Source organism: Triturus cristatus, chromosome 8, assembly GCF_964204655.1.
Source record: "Triturus cristatus chromosome 8, aTriCri1.1, whole genome shotgun sequence".
In the NCBI taxonomy this organism is placed as follows: domain Eukaryota; kingdom Metazoa; phylum Chordata; class Amphibia; order Caudata; family Salamandridae; genus Triturus; species Triturus cristatus.
In genome coordinates this window covers 527,324,061-527,345,614 of record NC_140591.1, presented here as the reverse complement: position 1 = coordinate 527,345,614, position 21,554 = coordinate 527,324,061, and positions in this window count along the sequence as shown.

The window sequence follows — 21,554 nt, the reverse complement described above, 5'->3', positions numbered from 1 at the left end:
AGTTCTGTACTCTAAACATGGTAACATTGGCTTATTCACATTAAGCATACTTAATTTACTTGTCAGTCCCTAGTAAAGTGCATTATATGTGCCCAGGGCCTGTAAATTAAATGCTGCTAGCGTGCCTGCAGCACGGGTAGTGCCATCACCTTCAGTAGCCCTTAAACATAGCACAGGCCTGCCACTGCAGAGCCTCTGTGTGCAGTTTTAAACTGGCATTTCGACCTGGCAAGTTACCCTACTTGCCAGGCCCAAACCTTCCCTTTTATTACATATAAGTCACCACTAAAGTAGGCATTAGGCAGTCCCATAGGCAGGGTACAGTGCATTTAAAAAGTAAGAAATGTACTTCAGAGTTTTCACTACTGCTAGGCCCATCTCTCTCTCATAGGTTAACATTGGGATTGCCTTAAAACATATTTTCAGTGTAATTTCCAATTGGGAGAAGGCGGACATTTTGAGTTTGGTGTCTCTGGACTCACAATTGAAAATCACAACGTATGGTGAAGTCGTATTTTAAATTGTAAGTCTGAAAATGCTACTTTTAGAAAGTTGGCATTTTCTTACTTTAACCATTCTGTGCCTCTGCCTGTCTCTGAATACATATCTGGGTTTGGTGACAGCTTGGCTTTGTGCATTTCCTCTAGACAGTCACACAAAGGGACCTGGTGTGTGACATTTGCATCCTGATGGACCATCACCAGACTGATGGGCCTTCCTGAGGTAGATTTGAAGGGAGGAGCTGACACTTGCACCTGAATAGTATTTTTGTATTTACCATATTTAACCATTAAGACACAATATTTTTGTAATTATTATTTTTGACCCTATATTTTTGTATCACAATGTTGTTTTTGGTATTGTGTCAGTGCTCCCATGGGGTGGTGGGAGCTAAGGGAAAAGCTGCGCATCTTGAGAATATTGGCAATATCAAGGTGAAATGCTTGATGACATGCAGAAGGAAAGTGTCACACAAGTTCAATTCATGTGCAAGACCTTGCAAGTTATACAGAAGCAATATCTCTCTTTGTGCGTATGCAGTGAAAGACTGTCACATTGTGGTGAGTCCTTCCACAAAGCAGCATAACAGCCTTGAATGGCAGAGCAGAAAGGAATGCAATATATGTGTCATGCCACACATGCATGCAGTGAAATATGAAATAATTGACTTGAGTAGCATACTTCTATAGTGATGAAGGATGGCCTGGAATTCATACATGGCAGACTTGAAGGAGCACAAATATTCTACTAACATTGATGACACTGATAGATTGTAGGAGCCCCTTCTGAGCAAGGCACTTCTTAAAGGCCATACTACTGTCAAGAATGTAACTGTCTTCTAATGTAAGGAAATGTCCAGAATGTATTATTAATGCCCTCTCAAGAGCAATACATGTAATTTTCTGGCAGAGTAAAATGTCACCCTATAGATGCTTGTGTCCCAAATTAATATAACATCAGCTCTCTGCAGGATAGCTGATGTACCGAAGGCAATAAATCCACCTACCCCTCAAGCATTGTCTCAGAAAATATGTGGCACAATCATGTCTCTCTTCTCTTCGTCTTCACCTTGGGGGCGAGGGAGAGCAGGCACCAGTACGAGCTGCACCACACCACCAGTATGTGGCACACATGATGTGCTGACTTCTTGTGAAGAACACAGAGTGGTTATTTGACAGATAATGTGACTGATTGGTCACTTTCCCTCTTAATTTATCTTACCTATGGACATGTGTGCATATGGCAGCTTGTCCGAGTAAGATGGTAGGGTAGTAACCCATGACGGTAATGTGTCACTGTTTTTGTGTGACATCATGGGTGTCGAGTCACCAAAATGCCAGAGGTAGCGGAAGTGGCATCACTTACCCTTTGACTTTAATGACATCACAGGAAGGGACATCATATGAACCCTGACCTTGATTTGCTTCCAGGAAGGCCTGTCTCTAACATCACAACAATTTGAGGATTTGCATTGGATGGTATCCCAAAGTAATGCAAAGTTGCGCTATGATCTGCTTTGCAATATTTTGTATCAAGGGGGTTGTCCATGCAAACACCCAAGGGTTTTGATGCAAATCCCTATCTACAAACATCAAACATTGGTAAACAGGAATTTTTGCACCACCATGTTATGCCTCCTCAAGGAAGGTGTAATGAGGAGAACACTTTTTATTTTTCTTTGTTTTCCAACTTTGCATCACCTATGAAAATTGTCGGGCAGGATGAGGTGATCTGTGGGCATGTTTTGCATTTTGGGGTTTTGTATTAGGGACAGTGCCCTGGAGTGGAGTCAGGAGAAGGAATGAGGAGATCGAAGGAGAGAGAAGGAGCATCTTAGAATGAGCTCCATAGCTTTGGCTACCTGACTGATACAACGCGAGTGTACTTCTTAGGAAGTCTTCACGTGCTGATACCTTTTCCCTGATCTTGCCTGGGAAATATTAAGTAGAGATGTCACGATAGTGTAAGTGTAGGGACAGACTAATGTTCTTTATTCATTCACAGATGAAGAAGGATTTTAATGTGGGGGCAATCATTGCTCGGGTCCTGCTTCTGGAAATTGTCATTCTGTTTATGATTCATTGCATAAGATTAGCTCATAGGTTTGGATTTGTATTAATACCCATGTACTTTTACAACCTTGTAATGAGGTGTTTGTACATCCATTTGTTTTTGGACTTGTAATAAACCCCTAAACTTCGGAGTTTCAGAGTCTGTGATTCTTCAGAGTCATGTTCTTATAAATTATGGTTCTGTTTAAATGAGTTATTTCTCCCCTCTACTCTTCTCAGCAGGCAACAATGGTCCATCGGCCATGAGTTTCACAGTAATTTGGTAGGGAGGACCTCGGCCCTTTCAGTTGGTAGCAGAAGGATGGTTGCCTAAGCAGTGAGGGGAGAAGCTAGGAATATTAGGGAAAGTTAGTCGGAGAGCCCAAAAAGCCCAGGAGATGAAAGTTCAGATGATTGAAGGCTGAGGAGAACGGACTTTGGGGGAGACCGATGGAGAGTGACAGTGTGGCAGGGAAGGCAGTTCACGGTGGAGCGAGTATGAATAGGGATGTGTGTGCTAGATTGCAGTGATGATTTGAGTGTGCGATGTCTTGCGGAGTTGGGTTGAGAGTGATTGTGGTTTCAGGCCGAACACGTGCGTTTCATATGATATGATTTGTTTTGTTTGATGGTAGGCTCAACAAGTAGCTTAAGATCCCGGGATAGATTTGTGGTGTAGAAGACACCTAGAGCAGTAATTGTCTGACCAGTGATTATGGGAGTTGTGAGGCATCATCAGCAAACCCACTGGGAGATAGGGAACGTGTGTGAGAGAGTTTGAGAGAGTCGTATGGGAAACTAGTGCACAAGGGCAGACCATAGCAATTTGAGTGGCTGACGCAGGTCGTGGGCCACTGTATGTGTGAATGATTTGGAGTGATTGGATCCTATCGATTAGTTATATGACTGTCCGGCTGTTCATGGACAGATGGTCTGAGGTGACTGTCCGGTCAGACAGACAGTTGCCAGAGGTGAGGCAGACAATTACTTGTGAGGCTGTCTGGTCATTTTGTGGACAGACAGTTGGGTTTGTGACTGTCCGGTCGTTTCGTGGACAGACAGGTACTTGTTTCTATGAATGAGATCCGTGAATGTGTAAGGTAGAGATTATGAAAGAGGGTGAACTGCTGAGCTGAGTGAGGAGTGGAGTCACATCGGAGTGAGTCACGCTGTGATAGGTCAGTTGGTGTAAAGCTGCGCTGGGATTGATAGATTGTCATCAGGAAGTAAGAACGGAAACATCTTGTGGGGAAAAGGAGTTAGTTAAATATGCGATGCTTTAGGGTGTTACGTGACCTTTGTAGTGGAGATAGAGGAGTAGTAACTCAAGTGGGTGAAGAAGCACATTATATGGCCACACCAGCACATTATATGGCCACGAATGTAAGACTCCATACCATAGTCGAGCTTCAAAATTGTCATAAAGTAACTGAGAAGGAGGGAGATTTGGCATTCCCACATTATGGGTCATTTAGGTTGGATATATTGTACCAGTTAATGGCAGTGATGGATTTATTGCGACCTCCACCCAGACCAACACAGTTTAAGGCTTTGGATGCATGGAATGGATAAGAGCAGCCCATGCAAGGAAAAGGGATCGATGTCAGGAAAGAGTGAAAAAGTTGATAAGGGCGTTTCAAGATGCATGATGGGATGCATTGGCAAAAAGATGGAGAGTAGAGATCATTGAGGGGGAAAGGCTATTTCCGATGTTAGTGAAAGTAGGAGATGCCCAGAAGAGGAAGGAATAGGAAGATGATAGTGACACAGATAACAGCTTGTTGTAAACGTTGCTGGCAGACCGTCAGCCTCCGTATGATCCAACGTTGGAGGAGGAAAGACAAGTGCTTGTGGAAGGGACAGGAGAATCACAGACAAGTTCTAGTGCGAGAGTAGTGGGAAAGATTTCAACAGGAATATAGGGAATAGGAATGCAGCAATCGAGAGATACGGAGACGAGTGGAGCTAATGCTGTCACACAGTGACAGGATGCCCTTACGGTGCCGGTCACATTGGTCCCATAGTGTCAGTGTATGATCCAGGGCAAGCAGAAAATGGTAGTCAAACACAGTTACCAGCAGCAGGAGAAGGTATCAGTGCTGGAGGAAATGGTACAGTGAGTGGAATTGGGCCCCTTTTGTGACCTTTAGAGGCTAGTACTCCATTGCCAGCTACTGCAGACTCTTCTAGGGGGCATACTGAGTCTAGAGCGGTAATATCAGTGTTATTACCAGACTTACGTTCTGACTTGAGGATGTGGGAAACCCCGTTAGAGGTCCCATGGGGAGAATAGCAGGAGGAGGAATGGATCAAGGAATTTCGGGGAGTCAAGGTGTCTCGCAGTCCATAGTTGAAGGGAGTCACCAAGGAAACCAAAGCAGAGAAAGTGGAGAGCAAAACAGTACATCGAGTCAGGGAACAATTAAAGCTGCTATGAGGGCCAAAGTCCTAGATGTGGTGGGATTGAAAGCAGAAGTAGATGAAATTATAAGTGAAAATTTACCCTTGGAAAGGATGGAACTTTATGAGCAAGATGGGTTGTTGATCGTGGTGAAGGATGTGACCCATAAGGCAAGGAAGGTCCATGAGAAACTGACAGAATTGGCACGAAGATACGATGTAGATTTGTGAAAATTGAACTTGTTGCAAGGAAGTCACAGGCTAAATTTAGTGATCAGGAATTGTAGGAGAAAAGGGTCATAGGGTTGAAAACACACATTCGAGAACTGATTATAGGAATATGTGCATGGAGTATGCTTGACAATTGGGAAGAGAGGTGGTCCAAGAAGAAGAGTGTTAAGATGGGTATAGGCAATACGCCGCCTCTGGGTGGAGGAACAGCAGGAGTAGAGGCTTACCCATTGCGAGAGGTACCGGGTGGAGGGTATGTGCATGTGCCTTGGAGCAGGGGTGATTTGGCAGCATTCACTATTGATTTTCCTCGGCTGAGGGAAAAACCTGTTGAGTGGTACAAACAAGTTGATCACTTTGTCAAGATTTTAAAGGTTTTGTGGACTGACTTGAACACATTGTTCGACATTGTAGCGCCAAGTGATTTGTGGTCTGCTTGTAAAATGGCTGTTGAATGGCCAACGTCAGAACGATATCCTATTGCACATGGTCCTTTACATGTGGTTATGAAAAAATACGAGCAGGTAATCACATGGTTAGAGTCAAATAGTTTGCTACAAGATATTGATTGGGTTAAGATAGATCGAGCAACCCAAGAGCCCAAAGAATCAGTTCATGCTTATTATGAGAGGCTCTTACAAGCCTTTAAGCAATACAGTGGATTAGATATTAGATTCCAGAGATATGGGACAGTTTGTCTCCAAATAGGGCTGAGACCAGAGATTAGTTTCAAGATTCAACAGCATATGATCTGTTGGCAGAACAAGTACGTGGATGAGATTCTACGGTATGGCAGGTATTGTAGTGATGAAGTAGACTCAAAGCATAAGAAGCTCAAGAACAAGTTGATGCTGATCCAAATGAGAAATGCAGAAAGGATAGATCAGGTACCGCCGAGCGGAGGAACGCTGGAACAAAGGCAGGGGAATGGCAAACGACGGGCCCAAAACTCGTCAGATCAGGGGAGAGGGAAACCTGTAGATCCAAACACATTGGTGGATGCAGGTACTCTGAAGAAGACTACTGCATGTCATTATTGTCACAAAATTGGGCATTGGAAGCACAAGTGCTGTTTAAATCCCACTAACCAGGTCCAAGATGAGGAGATAGTGCAGGTACCTGAGACGGTAAATACTGTAGTAAGACCCAGGTCTGTACAAGGGGGAAACTTGGGACCACAAGTGCAAGTTCCTCAACCACCGAGAATTCCATAAGCAAGCAGAGTGTACTAGCAGATGCCACTCATTGAGACTTTCGATGAGTTCGCTTCAGACCCATTACAATGACAGTGCCTGAGGGGGTAGGAAGACTGTACCTTAGAGCAGTCTTGGAGGTAGACCAGAGAGGACCGTATCTAGAGGCAGATGTTGACGGTCACCCTATCACCTTTTTGATTGATACTGGTGCTACCCGTTCTACTGTGCTATACGCGGTAGTCCCAAACCTACGCCTCTTGGGACAATCAATTCAAGTTGTAGGAGTTGCCAAAAAGAGAATGACCAACCTATTGACCGATGAGATTCCTGTGAAAATAGGAACATTTCACGATCGACACCAATTTGTGGTGTGCGATTCAAGTCTGGTCTGGTTGTTGGGTCACGATCTTTTGAGTAAATTGAACTGCACCATCTATTGCACGCCCAAAGGAGTGGAGTTGCAGACTAATGATGATGACATTGCATTCAAATTGTCGAACCAGAATCTCTGCATAGAGATGTTCCCTGTGTTGACTGTTGAGGACTTACCACTTGATTTGAGGCACTCTGTCTCTTTGTAAGTATGGGATTTCACAGGGGAAGAGATAGGATTGATCAAAGGGGTTGAGCCAGTCAAAATTCAGGTCAAGCCCATTACTGAATTCCCAAGAGCGCCTAAATACAATCTGACGCCGGAAACGGTGGCAGGAATTAAGCCTGTTATTGAGTCCATGATTGAGCAAGGGAGTTTGAAGGAGATAATGGGCAGCTCATGTAATTCCCCTATAATGGGACTGCAGAAGCCGAGTGGGAAGTTTAGAATCGTGCAGGACCTGCAAAAGGTCAACACGATTCTAGTTCCATATTGTCCTGTGGTACCAAATCCACCAGTGATCCTCTTTAAGATACCATGCGAAGCTGAGTGGTTCACAGTGATTGAACTGTGCCAAGCATTATTCTCAATACCTTTGCATGAAGAAAGACGATTTTTATTCGCTTTCCATCTGGAAGATCGTGTGTTAACATGGTGTCGCATCCCACAAGGGTATTCAGAGAGTCCATTGATTTGCAATCAGATTTTGAAGAAGAATCTTGAGAGTCTCGTACTGCCACAGAATCCAGTTCTTGTGCAGTATATTGATGACCTCTTAATCGTGTCTGCGACCAAAGACACTTGCAGTATTGATACTGTCGCATTGTTAAATCATCTAGCAGAGAATGGACACAAGGAGTCGCCGGGCAAGCTGCAATACAGTTTGACTGAGGTTCAGTACTTGGGTAACCGAATTGAAAAAGTCAAGAGAAAGGTGTCACCAGACCGCGTTGAGGCGATCATGATTATGACTGCACGTACCACACAAAAGGAATGGTTGATTACTGCCGTTAGTGGATACCCAACTTTTCATTGAAGGTGAAGTCCTTGCAGAGGTTGACACACAAGGATATAAGTGATCCGGTACCATGGGATAATGACTGTCGATCGCCTTCTTAGAGCTGAGAGAGAGCCTTTGTCATGCTCCGGCTCTGGGAATGCCTGATTAATAAGTCCTTCTCACTATTTTGCTGCGAAAGAGAGGGTTGTGCACTGTCAGTACTACACAGACTCATGGAGGTCTCCGTAGACCAGTTTCCTACTTCTCAGCTACCTTAGAACCGGTAGCTTCAGCGTTGCCCGGATGTCTCAAGTCCGTTGCTGCAGCAGGTGTCAGCATTGAAAGGTATGAAAGCATAGTGATGGGTCACATTCTTGCGATCTATGTTCCACACTCAGTTGAGCTCCTGATGCACAGAACCAAGACGCAGCATTTAACAAATAACAGACTCACACGCCATAAGCAGGCCATACTTGCCTCAGAGAATGTGACTCAGAAAAGATGTTCTGTATTGAATCCTGCTACCTTACCGCCTTTGCCAAATGTTGATGATGAAGATTGTGAGGACCATGACTGTCTTGATGTGACTGAACTTTGCACCAAACCAAGACCCGACATTGTCGATGAACCTCTGCCTGAATCTGATGAAATCTTTTTTGTAGCTAGTTCATACTTAAGGGACAATGTGGGTCATATGAGATCAGCGTTTGCTGTTTGTACTATTTCTGGAGTTGTGGAAGCTGCTTGTTTACAGGGAGTATACTCTGCACAAGTGGCTGAAATCATTGCCTTGATACGTGCCTGCTTGGTTGCCGAGAAAATCCGAGTCACCATCTACATTGATAGCCAGTACAGTTTCGGTGTGGTTCATGACTTCGGACAGCTATGGTCACAGAGGGGAGTTTAAACGTCATCGGGATCTCCAATCAGAAATGGGAAATATGTGAGGCAGTTGTTGGAAGCTTTGCAATGTCCAAAAGAGATTGCTGTGGTCAAATGGGTTGCCTACGGGGGAGGAGGACTTTGTCACATTTGGGAATAGGTATGCAGATGAAGTTGTACCTTTCTGTGCTGAACAAGGGTGGATTGTCACAGGAGAATATACTGGTGAGAGCCCAGAGAGAACCAAGCTCAGCATGATGCTAACCATAGCAGACACTTGAGATGAGCTCAAGCGCCTGCAGGGAGAACTATCAGGACAAGAAGAACCTGGTTAGATCAAAGCAGGTTGTGAGAAAAGAGATGATGGTTTCTGGGTTCCCGCTGATGGTTGAGCGGTATTACCAGATGATTTACTGAGCCCTATGGCAAGGCAGATTCATGGAGCAGTTCACATTGGAAGGGATGCCATGGTGTGAGTGTTCAGGCAGATGTGGTTCAATCCACGGTTTTGTGCTTTTGCTGAAGCAGTGTGTTGCAGATGTGTTACGTGTCAACAAGTGAATGCTGGGGAAAAGACGGGGTTGCATTGAGTCACATTGGGAGGTCAGGGGGACCCTTTAACAGGATTCAGCTTGACGTCGTTGAGATGCCCAGGTGCAATGGTCTGAGGTACATCTTGGTTGTGTGATAGTCTCACGGTAGCAAAATTGTTGCTTAGGGAGCTTATACCGCATTTCGGATTTCCAACCTCATTGGAGTCAGATAGAGGAACTCACTTCCATAGTGAGGTCATGAGGATGCTTTGTGCCACCTTGCAAGTTGATCAAAGACTGCATTGTAGCTACAGGCCCAAGGCCTCAGGAATAGTGGAACAAATCAATGGAACCCTCAAGATGCGAATGGCAAAAGTGTGTTCATCCACGTCTTTGAAATGTCCTGATGCATTGTCCTTGGTGTTGATGAGTATCCGTAGCATCCCCGACAGGAGGGCAGGTCTCTTGCCTCACGAGATGTTGATGGGGAGGGCGATGCACTTGCCAGCAATGCCGTCTACAGCTTTGATAAACATCACAGATGATTTGATACTTGGTTATTACAAGGGACTAGCTGATGTAGTCCGTTTTGTGTCTCAGCAGGTTGAAGCTGCGACTGCCCCGACCTTGAAGGACCTGTGCCATGATGTGTGTCCGGTTGACTGAGTGCTCGTTCACAACCATATGAGGAAGAGTTGCCTTGACGCCCCCTGGAAGGGTCAATATCAAGTGATTGTAGTGACAAATACAGCTGTGAAGTGCGGGGGCTTACTGAACTGGATACATGCCTCCAACACCCGCAGAGTTTCAGGACCCTAGGAAGAAACAGCTCCTATTCAAGAAGAAAATCCAGCTGTGGTTGTGAGGCCACAGGAGGAGACAAGCCAAGCTGTGAGGATTACTGACGAAACTGGTTGCTCACCAGAGCAAGCTGAGAGGGGTCATGCTACACAGGGCCCAGGTATTGACTCAGAGGGAGACGGTAATGTTGCGAGTGACATAGAGTCAGACTCAGCGGAAAGAACTGGTGCTCAAGGTGGTCGGCTGCAGAGAAGAAGGGTAGAGCTCACAGAGGAATCGTGGCCCTGGAGACAAAGGAGGTTAAATCTGAGATTGGCACCTGAAAGAGATTTTGCTCCCGTGTCTGAAACATCTTAATCGGAGCTGAGTTACGCAGAACAAGCACAGGGGAGTCTGAGAAGGACGAGAAGGGCAAGGGTGCCTAGTCAAAAATGCGCCGCCCCAGAGTGGACTTATCTGGCAACCGATGCCAGGAATAGTGGGGACCGGGAGGTTGAGGTCTTCACGAGTGGTCAGCAGGACCCCTGAACTGAAAATTGATATCAAGCAGATAGTTTCTGGTTTGGAAATAGAGGGGGTGTTGACAGTGACAGTCCCAAGACCTCGATTTTGAGCAAGGTGCACGTTTTGATTCTACAAGACTTGTCTTTCCCAACCTTTGGATATCAGCCACCAGCTCAGGAAATTGCAGCTGTTCAGCTTGAGATTTTGCAATGCGTCATAGCTGAAATTGGTTGTGAGCTCATAAGACACTGTTGATTGAACAGTGGACTGTAAATAAGTTGCTTTAAAAGGGTCCGAGTGGAAGAAGAATACATTTAGAGATCTTTCCGTTGAAGAAGAAAGAGGGCTAAGGAAGTCTTTTGAACTGTGTAAATAAAAGAAGAGTGAAGTGTGCATTTATTTCCAAAACGTCAGAGAATTGCATTGGACTGGATAGCAGCAATAAGAGGTGAAGGGAGAGACTTTGTAAAAATCCTCTTGCTGTGTCAAACCGACAATTGAAAAATGGAGTCTGGAAATTCGAATTGTAGGTCTAAGTGTGTAAAAGGTACACTCATAGTAGGAGTGATAATAGTAATAGCAGTAGTTATTGTTTCTGTAAAAATCTTACATGATGCAGAAGTTGAAGAGGTGGACGTGAAAGGGACAGACAAACCTGTTACTTCTAGCACAAAAGAGGGTATCATAGGAGCTAAAAAGGATATGCTAGATCAGACTGGTCATATGTTACAAGTAGATTTGTCTTAAAGTGATTATACGCTTAACACTTATGCCAAGCTGCTTTATGATTATGTGAACACGATGGATGTGAGAGATTGCTATGTGTGCATGCAATTGCCTGCATCTGTGGAGGAAGGTATTCGTTACCACCATCTCACTTTGACATATGATATTACATGTAGTTTGTTGCTTAGTATGTTTTACGGTAAGGGTCATTATGAATATTATTTTTCCAACTATGATGTGGTGCTTTCAGAGGTTCCAGCTTATAAGCATCTGAATAAGTATTAATATTATAAGCAGGAAGATAGAGTGGGAAAGTATTTTATACCTACCATCACCTTAGATACAGTTTATGCACATCGTCACAATTTGACATGTATATTAACTGACATAGAAAATAAATTTGTAGATCAAGTAGAGGATAGGCATAGACAGTTGTCAGACAAATCTAATAGTAGAGCAGGGAAAATTGCTTGGACCGAAGAGGAGCTGGCACACAAGGCAAAGGGTAGCTCTGGTCCAATAGCTTTGGATTTTGAACAGAGAGGAAAGCTTTGCATTAGACGGGTACAGACATATTATGATGATGTCTATGTGGGACAGAGTGTGTGTGATCATGTGTTCACGATTGAAGTGACTGCAAAGATGTTGTTGCAGGAGTCCGTGCAAGTAGTAACAAATGTGTATTTCATGTGTGGGAAAAATGCCTCTGTGCGATTGCCATTGAATTGGTATGGTACATGTTATGTGGCTGTAGTGTTTCCCAAAATTTACCACGTTGAAGACTTAGGACCCTTGAAAGGTGGAGAGCATCATAGAGGGAAGCGATCTACAAGCGAAGGTGAAATAGTTAGAGATGTATTTGGAGCAATGATACCAAGTCTGGGGGTAGTTCTGAGTGATATAAAGATTAGAAGGTTGTCAACAACTGTGGATAAGTTGTCAGCGAATACTGTTCAGTCTTTGTTGTTTGTAGATAGAGAGATTGTGTCAATAAGAGCTATGGTGATGCAGAACCGCCTTGCTTTAGATGTCTTGCAAGTAAAAGAGGACAGGATCTGTAAAATGTTGAGGGTTTAACAGTGCTGTACTGATATACCTGATAACAGCAAAGATATGAAGAAGTATATAAGTAACATCACTGAGATATATCATGAGGTGCATGATATAGCCATAGAGGGTGTTTGGGACAAGGTTGGAGAGGGCTTTAGAAATGTTGGAAGTTGGTTCGCAAACCTAGGAAAGGGAATACTTGGTTACATCTTGAAGCCCATCATTATAGTTGGGGTTTGTGTGATCATCTTGTTGGGATTTGTGAAAGCCTACAAATGGCACAAGGCAGGTCAGGCTGAGAGCTATCTTAGGGAGCGTGAAGGGAGAATGGAGAGGCTGCAGGACAGTCACTATGAGAATCTCAAGAGCCTAGAGAAGTTCCGACAGGGAAGAATGGCTACAACTTCTGTTTAAGTTGGTTCTTTCACCAGTAAATTATGGTTGTTGTGATGACACTTGTCATCGGAGGGGGTGACTGATGGTGCGTGATGGTGCTCTGTTATTTGTAGGGGTGCGTCATAATCATGGATAGTCCTCACCTTCATATATTCCTTTGTCGTGTTAACATTTGACTATTAGAAAGTGTTCAGTAATAACATGTGAAAGTGTTAATGGTAGAACAAAAGACGTGCCATGCAAAGAGACAATGTAGCATTCATGTTATAATATCGTAATTCATAGTATTTGATGTCATTTAGCTAACGAAATTGTTCACATGAGATGTAATGCATTTTTTATTTAATTGTGCGTCATATAAAAGCTGCACATTGACGTCATTAATTATGCTTAACATGTAGGATTTCATAAGTTGCTTGCAGTAAAAATGAATTCTTATGTTGGCCAATTTCTGTAGGCCTGAAATGTATTTTCCCTGTGGGCTCCGGAATAGGGATGTTAGAAAAAGCCATGTGTGTGTTGAATTTGTTCTGTTCTCACGTTTCTGTTGCAGGTGGAGAAAGTTGTCTTTGTTAATTAGAATAACGTCTTTTGTTTAAGAGAGTTAGGCTCGGGAGGAAGTGATACAAATGAGAAAGGAGAGCTGATAATTGGGAGCCAGTGTTCTTTCTCATTGAGTTATCAGTATTGAAGGATTTTTAGTAAATCAGGAAGTGTGGCGCTCTGCTGTGTAAACGCAAATATCTATGAGCTCTGTTTCGTATGGTGCAACCAGGTCAGTTGAATAGCCCTTTAGCCCCTAGAGTTCGTGTAGGGAAACCCTACACTGTTACATATACAGCCAAGTCCTGTGCACACGTAAAATAATTTTCACAGTGGAAAATGTGTCAACACAGTTCAAGTAAGTTCATCAGTCAAGGTCCAATGTTCCTTTTGGATGAAAAGATTCTTTGTCTTTATTCAATATTCTTTAAGCAAAAAGCAACCAGCCAACACGTGTTTCGTCGCAATTGGAAAATAATTCTGCGACTTCCTCAGGGCTGGGAAGGATACAAAGGAAATTATCAACAACTATTGATATGTAACAAGTGAATGGTGGAAAAAAATAGAACTTACATGTCCTGCATATGGTGACATTACACCTTACAAGTGGAAACCTTAATGGTCGGTATATAGCAAAAAGGAAAAGAAGGAAAAAGAAACAATCTGAGCAAAGTATAGATTCGTATTAAAAACAGCAACCTCAAGTGAATGGTGTGGTCATATATACAAACTTAAAGAGTATTATGTTCATCGGTCAACGTTTTATAACATGCTACATTATACATGAGTCTCAATAAATGTTCCGCGGGCGTTTAAACTTTAATAAAATGTTGCATTGGAACAAGAGCCTAAGGGGCAGATTTACAAGCCCCTTGAGCCTCATTTACGCCGCCGTTGCATCACTTTTGTGACACAGCGGCGGCGCAAATCCTGTGCCATGGTGCGGGGTACTTACAACGTGACGCATCTGGGAGATGCGTCACGTTGTAAAGCCCTGCACCACATGTAGGCGTTCCTGCGCAGAGGGGGGGGGGGGGCGTTCCAGCGCAGGAACGCCTCCTAAAACTGGCTGAGTGAAATCTACAAGATTTCACTCAGTCACTTTTAGGCCCATGCTTCGTCAAAACCCTGCGCCTGCCTGACGCAGGTGTAAGGCTTGACGCAGCATTAACAAGATAGGGCCCCCTCAGAGCATTGCTGGAGCTGCGTCGCGCTTGCGACGCAACTCCAGCAATGTGCCACTTTTACGGCACAGATGCGTCACGCATCAGGGGCCGTTTTTGCCCCATGGTGCACCGCATTGTAAATGCGGCGCATCCATGGTGGCGGAGCTGTGGCACACAATAACTGGCGCATCCCAGCTGATATGCAGGGATGCACCAGTTATTGTAAATATTCCCCTTAATAAATATTCTACGTGCATAGAATGGTGGGTTACAATAAGACGGAAGGAAGTGTTTAAATTTCCATAACATGCTGCATTCAAACAAGAACCATAGTGTATATTTCTATGGGCAAAGAATGGTGAGGTATAGTAAGAAGGAAGGAATTGTAACATAGGAAAATTAAATAAGTAAGAGAATGGACGCTACCTGAATAATGGAGAAAGTGATGTTGACAGTCTGCAAGAGAAAAGGAAAAAAAAGCATATAACAAGGGAGTGTAAGTAAAAGTGTTAGGTAAAGTGAAGGATAAGGATGGTAAGATGAGAAAAAGTGGAGCGCTCACCGCTCCGCTGGTGATAATTCCGACTCAGCTTACCAATGTTTAAGTCCTAAAATAATGGCCCGTTTGAAAGTCAGGATGCACCTATATTAAAATAAACACACAAGAGTGATTACGATCTCTGAAGATGCTCTGTGTTAAGAAAAGTAGTGCTAACGGAAGAAAAACAAGGTGGAGCAGGATTTACCACAATGAAGGTGATCCGATTATTACGTTCTGCCATGGGACTTCTGAACACGAAGGGTAGATCGTGACCGGAATACGTGACAACCTGTGATGTACCGGTTATCAGTGTGTACATACGTTTTACTGAATAACATGATCTTCTGTATGTACTAACGAAGAGACATATTGTTTAAATCATACTTTAGTCCCCCAACAAATATTGCATCTCATGGTCACAATTCGAACCGTGTTCCACTGAATACAAGCGCATGATCCAAGTGGCCTCTGTGCATCTGAGTTTAAGCTCTCTGTTGCCACCTTGCACATTTGGTTGTATTACACCAATTCCCAAAAAAGAGAATCATTTTTGTTATCCGGATATCTGGCATCTTGTTGATGTAATGCTCTAACATATTCGCTGATTCTGTCCTTCAAAGGTCTTATGGTACTTCTCACGTATAGTTTACTGCATGTACATTCAATGATATACACAACAAACTTTGTATTACAGTTTATGTTGTGTCTGATGTCATATCTTTTCTTGTCATAGTTAGTAAAATTTAAGGTCCCATGTTTTGCCCATCTGCACACCCCAAAACAGCCACATTTGTAGAAGCCTGTGGTATGTTGGGTGAGTCAGGTTGGAACGTTGGCTGAACATGGGACAGTTGGGCTCAGTCTATTTCTTAAAGTCATGCCCCTTCTAAATGTAATTTGAGGATAGTTGGTAATGTAATCTTTAAGGGATGTATCTGCCTGTAGGATTCCCCAATGTTTGGTGAGGCTTTTCCTAATGATGTAGTTCAGACTGCTAAAGTCAGTTACCAGTCTTATTGGTTGATGGTGTTGTCGTGTAGGATTCCTGACCCTTAATGTGTCTGATTTTTGTGTGTGCCCAATTCTATTCTCCGTTTGTCTAATCATATGTGGGGTGTAGCCACTCCTATTGAATCTGCACTTCATATCTTTAAAACAATTTTGAAATTCAGTTTCTTCACTGCAATTCTCCTTGCCTTCAGAAATTCCCCATATGGTATAGAACGAATCTGGTGTGCAGGATGATAACTGTATGCATGCAATATTGCATTGCATGAGGTTTCTTTGCGAAATAGTCTACTGTGCAATCTGTTGTCCTTGATGTACAATTCCACAACGAAAAATTTGATTTTGGATGTGCTAGATTCCATAGTGAATTTCATGTGGAGGGTATTGTTATTTAAATGGGAATAAAATGTGTTCAGTTCGTCTTGTGTGCCTGACCACAGTAGAAGACACTCATCTATGTAGCGGCCCCAATAGATAATGGAGTCTATCCAAGATGCTCCCTTCTCACCCCAAATCCAATTCGCTTCCAAAGTACCCGTGAATACGTTCACAAACGATGGGGAGAACTTAGATCCCATGGCAACTCCCCTGATTTGTTTGTACCAACGTTGGTCAAACATGAAGAAATTATTTTTTAGAATAAGATCCATCATGGAAATAAGCATGGTGGTGTGTTGCCATTGTGTGGCTGGTCTGTTATGTAAGAGGTGAGTCACTGTGCAAAGGCCAAGTTCTGGTTTGATGCTAGTGTACAAAGACACTTCCTCTAAGGTGACCAAAATAGTGCCTGGATGCCATTGTAGATCTGATAGGATACTGCGGATGTGTTTAGTGTCCTGGATATACAGTGGTAGATTTCGTACCATAGGTCCAAGGAAAAGATCTATATATTCTGCTAACCTTTCAGTCGGGCCACCCATCCCCGAGACAATGGGTCTAACTGGAGGGAAAGGGAGGTGTTTGTGTATCTTAGGTAGGGTGTACAACCAAGGGAAAGTGGGTCTAAAAACCTTCAGGTACATGTATTCATCTTCATTCACTAAACCTGCAGTGAGCCAATCTGCCAAGTGCTTGTTAATCTTAAGTGTTAATGGTCCTATAGGATTATATGAATGTAATTCATAGCGGGCCGTGTCATTTAGTTGGGTCAAAATGTCTTGTTTATAGTCGTCCTGATTCATGACTACAACATTGCCCCATTGGCATGGGTTTGGAAGGCCATGTGTGTTATACATTCCTATTAGTAGAATTTGGGTACAGAGAAGATTTTCAAGATGTTGATCAATGGCACAGCAAAATTGTCATGTGCAGGCGTGGGTACATGGCTACTGGATTGGTAAAGCATTATTAGGCCTTAAATTTTGTCTGAAGATTTATTGAGTGTGTGCTTGATATGTAAGTAGGTGGCAACAATGTGACATGTATGCAGTCAGTGGCACCCGGGACATGTGAGAAGCTGGCTGTGGTATAGAGGTCTGTATTGGCGTCTTGCTGTTTGGAGCTGAGTTTGGGGAATCTGAGGTCCTGTGGCATGATGGACAGTATTGCTTCCAAAACATGTCAGGAATGCAGGTAGTGTACTTTGCAACAAACCAACAATGTTCGCATGTTTTGCATGTGACCTACTTGTAGGCTCAAGGAAAGGTGTAATTTGTTGAAAAGCTTCAATATGATGTCCCTGGTTAGCTTGTACCTATAAACACTTCTTCAGGTTTTCCAAACAATGTCACACTCCCACTATAGATTTTTTTCCCTGAAGTACCTACCCCTGTCATTATTCCTGTTATCTAAAGAGGAATGTGCCAAACACCAGAACCAGCTTTTGCAAACTAGTCAATCAATCAATCAATCCGGATTTATAGAGCGCGGCTAATCACCTGTGAGGGTATCCAGCTGCTGAGTAGCTTAGTTTAGGTCTCAAGATGTACCGAAAACTAGAACCAGCCTCTGCAACCAAGAAGCTTCGCTTTGATTTTCCATACAAAACACCCAAGTAATGACAGAGGGGGCAGGGTTTAGCAGCAGGGTCAATCAATTTTCCTGCCCTGCAATTTACAGAACATGTCTCAGAGCGAGTAATTGTTCTTGCCAATGATCTTTGTTACCCAGCTTTAGTAGTTTGCTTCTACGAATTGTGCCAGTAACATGAAAATATGTTTTACACTCGCTGTTATTTATCTCGCAATAGTCATTACTGCTGGTGACATTTAACCTCAGAGGTAATTCAATTCAGCTATCAGTAATCAATACTTTTAATACAGATGAGATTACCGACCTTCAGAACACTGATCCTGGTAGAGTGGGAATTTATAGAAAAAAGGTATTTCTTACAAAACTAGTCCCCAAACGATCATGGCTTGAAAATGGACAAGTTGTTGCCAAAGGAATGATCTTAAAGAACAGGCCATTTAAGAATCAGCAAAGTGTGATCAAACAAACTGACTTGCCACGAAAATAGCAAATAAACTTTAAAATGACAAAGATTTTTTAACAACGTTTGTATATGCCACCTAATCTTCTATGAACCATAGATTTATGTTACACTATTCTTACTCATTGAAAAGAAGCCGCAAACTATGGAACAGGCTTCTAGCCCTGTTTTATTTACCTTACCAACAACAGATCTCTGCTAATGTGTGCATTAATTTTGTGGCAATCCACTCTCTTCCCGTTGACATATTTAATTCTTCTCCTACTGTGTCACACCATGGCACCATTACTGAAGCATATTATGTTATTGAGAAATACTACGTGTAAGGCTGACAGTCGCTTTTTATCATCCAACCCAATAAAATATGGCGAACGAGAGCCTATAAGTATGAGCTATATTTTCCTGTTGCAGCATTAATTGTAACAAATTCTTAAAGTCGATGTGTATGATTCAGGAAACTTTTGGCTTGACAGAAACGCAATTCTGTAAGAAATATCAAAAGAAATGGAAGCAGGAAACATACATGAGTCACACAGCCAGATACGTGTATACAATGGGTGGACTGCTTAATTGTACTGATGAAAACAAAAAGGTGATGCGTTTCACGTTTACATTAATCTCAGTCGCTTTAAATTTGTGCAAGAATGGGTGGTATTTATGATGACAATATCAAAATTGAAGAAACTAGCAGCACACTACAACATTCACTTACTGTATGCACATGTGATGTATTTACTATGTATTTATTTTATGCATTTACTAAACTACATCCCTACCCACAACACATACCAGTACGCTGTATGAAGCAAGCACATTACATGTGTGTAGGTGAACTGAAATGGGCAGGTTGCCATCTCTATGATTACAATACACATTTGTACCATATTTACAGAATGTGTAACCTACACAAGAAACTCATCTAAACGTGTAGGAATAGAAATAAAAATGCAATTTAGACATATACACGTGCATAATTTGCATGGTACGTAAATTAAAGGAACAGAAGGAGCAAGCTGTTGTTATATTAGGGGAAATGAAACAAGCATAGGCAAAGTCAATAGGTCTGGTTTGACCACCGGCCTTCTGGAAATTCTTGTTTTGTCATGGTTTTTGAAAAACTTTATTGTTCGGGAATATGCCGGGCCAGTATCAACCCCCAAAAATAATTTTGCTACAGACTAAAAATATGTTTTGGTCTAAAAAAAACACACATTGCCATAGTACTTTCTGGCACTGAAGAGATCTAGTTTGTGTGTGGATGTGTTCCTTGTGAAAGGGTGGCATGCCGTAACTCATAATGAACGGCGGGAATGGGCTGATACATTGCCCCTTAAGGCATGCTGAACTGGGTGGCAGAAAAATGTTAATGACACCAACCCCAGACTGAAGGCTAAAGTCTGGCTGAAACCCCTATTAGTAACCATCTTAGACACATAATTTTGGTAAAATCAAAAGACCTTGGCTAACACAGTCCTAAATAAGTGAATCAGCCTGTGTGCCTCTTGCTCTAAAGAAAGAAGGAAAGTGGGCCAAAAGAAAGAAAAAGAGTACAAGTGAAAGAAAGGAAGGAAGGGCAAGAAAAAGAAAAAAGGCAAGAGATAGAGATAATGCAACAGAAAGAAGGAAAGAAAGCAAGAAAAATAAGGTAGGAAGACAAGAGAAAAAAACACATAGTTTGGGCAAGAGAAAGAAAAAGAAATGAGACAAAAAAAGACAAAAGAAAGAAGGCAAGAGAACGAAAGAAAGAAGGCAAGAGAAAGAAAAAAGAAGGCAAGCAAAATAAAGAAAGAAGGCAAGATAAAGAAAGTAAAAGATAGGAGGAAGGAAAGCAGTGTGGAAATACAGACGGAAGGAAAGAAAGAGGGAAAGAATGAGAGAACAAAGGAAAAAAAGGAAAGATATTAGAAAAGACAGAGACAAGAAAGAAATGAAAGAAAGAAGGAGAGAATGAAGGAATGAAAAGAGAGAAAGAAGGATGGAAAGAAATTAGGAAAAATGAGGAGAAAGAAGGAAAGAAAGATAAAATGAAAGAAATTAGGAAAGGAAAGGACATAGGAGAGAAAGAGAGATTGAACGAAGGGTAAAATTAGGAAAGAAGGAAGGAGAGAAAGAAAGAGATAAAGAAGTAAAGAAAGAAGAAAGGAGAGAAAGTAAAGAGAGCATAACTTTTTTTTTCCGCGTCACAAAATCGTACCTCTGTACAGGACACTTAGGACTAATTAGCATATTTGATGACATTACTAGTTGTAATTTTCTTTTCATTATTATTATTTGTTTATTGCATTTTACAAAATATAGTCTGCAATATCACAATGAGTGTTCAATTATAACTGAAATGCAAAAAATAAAAATCACTTACAAAAACTAGCAGGGCGAGAAAAACCCATCTTCTTTATCCAGACGTGTTACTGCATCAACTGTTCGTGAATTACTTATATCATGCATATTAATTACAGTGCGCAGTATATTGTTCTAAGGGTGAACAGATCTCAAATTAAACAAGCAGTGCCTCCAGAGTTGGGGGTATTAGACTTTAATAGAGAACATTTGCTGCATTATAAACGAATGAAGGACTTAGAGGTTCTGAGATTTCCATTAAATGTCCAGGTCAGGTGTTTCCTCCCTCGGGTTCCCCCCTCTCTTTCTCAATCAGATATTGCTGGTATAATCCCCAAAAGCCCTTGGGACGACACTGTGGTGGAAGTAGTTCATTATAAGTGGCAGATTGTGTGTTACAATAAAGCATATCTGCATTCCATTCCGTGATGAGAGGTATTGGTCCCTTAGCCCAACGTATAACTACTCTACGCTTGGCAAGCAACAAGCCCATCGCTACCAATTTCCTACAGATGGCTGCTATCTCCCTGTCATAACCCAACAGCGTGACCAGTGAGCTTGGTGCCAAGTGCTGTCTGATGACTTCAATAAGTACAGAAAAAACTTTCTCCCAAAATGCCAAGATACTGAGACACAGCCATGTCACATGGAAGAACCCAGCATCTTGCTCCAGGCAGCGGTCACATTTCGCAGCGTCTTGTAGCCCATAGCGAAACAATCTGTTGGGAGTGTAGTACACCCTGTTAATATATTTAAAATGCATTAAGCGATATCGGTGTTCAGGGACACTCGCTTAGTCGCCTCGCAGTCGTATGACTAGCACTTCTCGTCTATTAGCAAGTCTAGGTCCCTCTGCCATTTTTGTCTGGCCTTAATGGAGTTGT